Consider the following 2,044-nt stretch of genomic DNA (forward strand, 5'->3'; position numbering starts at 1 on the left):
ACTTTATACGAATGTGACACAACCTGTACATTCCAGTCGCCTCTCCCCACCAGATGAAGACTAAAATGATGTAAGCCTTTGAAATTCAGTTTTGTTACTGACCGTGCTGTTTTAGTAGTTTCTGCATGTGGTCTCCTAACTTTCTGCTTCTCTTCAGTTCTTGGCTCTTCGTTATATTGAAATAAATCTGATTTCTCTAGGTCCAAAGTGCACTCTTCCTCACATCGAACTGTTGGCTAGTCTTGTCCGCTCATTATATCAGTGTTCCCCACAATATTCTGCCTGTTTATGGTGCCATCGAACTGAATGTAATCAGGAAGCGTGATATAGCTCTCTATTCTTTCAACAGTGTTGCCTGGAAACATATTGAAGTCTGAGAGGCCTGTGGGGAAGACACAGGAACATCAAAACCAAGATAAAAGGGAGGAGGGCATTCAGCCCCTTGAGCCTACTCTGCCATTTTAAATGATCATGGTGGATCCCATCAAACCCAATACACCCTGTTCTTGCTTCCTCGCATATTAGTCAATCCCTTTTGCCCCAAATGCACGATCTAACTCCTCGGAGTCAACATTCTGACCTTGACTGTATTCCGTGGTTGCAGGTCCCACAGGCTCACCACTCTCTGGGTGATGAACTGTATCAGCACGTCCACGACACCAAGTTGCAGACAAATTGCCGATCGAGGGGGAGATTCCGATCTGTTTCAGAGAGTCTGCAGTCAGTGTGCATTGGTTTGCTACTTGGGGTGTTAAGTATTTTACTAATTAACATTGATAATGTATTCCTGCATTTACTGGAGATTCATGAAGGTTAAAAGCAGCAAGGAATCAGATGTCAACCTGGTCAGAGACTTTTCCCAGTTAGTGTCTGCAAAAGAATTAGAACTTTTGGCAATCCAGGAAGGTTTGTGACAATCTTCTGTAGAAACACCTGAATTACACACTGTCCCCTAGGCCCTTGCAGAGGGGAGACTGAAACAGCTTTGTCCCAGACACTGAAGGCAGTAACCAGTCCCTTCCTGATATTTCACTGCTTCATGACTTTACAGCTGACAGTGACACAGTCCCTGTAGAACAGGGATTGAGAGATTACATTTGTAGGGGAAAGAGAAAACAGATGGGTTCTGAAGGGTCACAACTTGAAATGCTCATAGAGTTTCTCTCTCCATAGATGCTGCCAGACCTGTTGAGTTTCTCCAGTAATCAGTTTTGCTTCAGATTGCCAGCATCTGCAATTCTTTATTTAATTAGACTCACTATATGGATAACTGAGCAAAATATCCTAAAGGGTCTCAATAAAGATCATGGTATCAAGCTAATGGCATTATCACTAGGCTATTAATGCAGAAACCCAGGCATGAATTCAACTACAGCAGCATGTGATTTTAATTTACTTAAAGTCTCAATTTAGTCTAACAACAAACAAAACTACTATCAGAAAAAATACCCCACATTATTCTCAATGCCTTTGGTGAAGGAAAAGTATCCACTTTGATCAGTAGAACAAGGAGGTTACTTGTGGGCAAAATAGACAGAAGGCTTCACTACAGAGGGAGCCCACCGGCACAAATTGTGGAAAGTTATTAAAACAAATGGAACTTTGTTACTATCACCAAAGAAGTGGTGTTGCAATTGTACAGGGTGTTGGTAGGAGAGCAGCAGGAATATCACTCCATGCTCCGAGGGGAATAGAGGTACTTTAAAAGGAAGATTAGCAACAGTTCACTAAATTAGTGATCAGTAAGAAAAGCCTTCCATCACTGTCTTCTATCGTACCTCACATTTGCCAGCAACGTTAGAAGGATGAGGGGCAATCTAATCATTGCATGATGCTAAGGGGATTGGGTGGTTAGATACAGCTGATATTTAGTCTTGCTGCTAGATCTAGGGTGAAGTCTTACTCCTCAGATGCAGCCTAAGCTCCTGTGGTATTTCCCCCAATGCCATCCTTGATTGGCTGATTTCTGCAATCCTCACTGTCTCAGTTTTAAGGCAGGGTAGCTGATTTGAAAAAGATGGATGAGGAGGGATTACTTCCCATA

Source organism: Chiloscyllium plagiosum, unplaced genomic scaffold, assembly GCF_004010195.1.
Source record: "Chiloscyllium plagiosum isolate BGI_BamShark_2017 unplaced genomic scaffold, ASM401019v2 scaf_18819, whole genome shotgun sequence".
Classification (NCBI taxonomy): Eukaryota; Metazoa; Chordata; class Chondrichthyes; order Orectolobiformes; family Hemiscylliidae; genus Chiloscyllium; species Chiloscyllium plagiosum.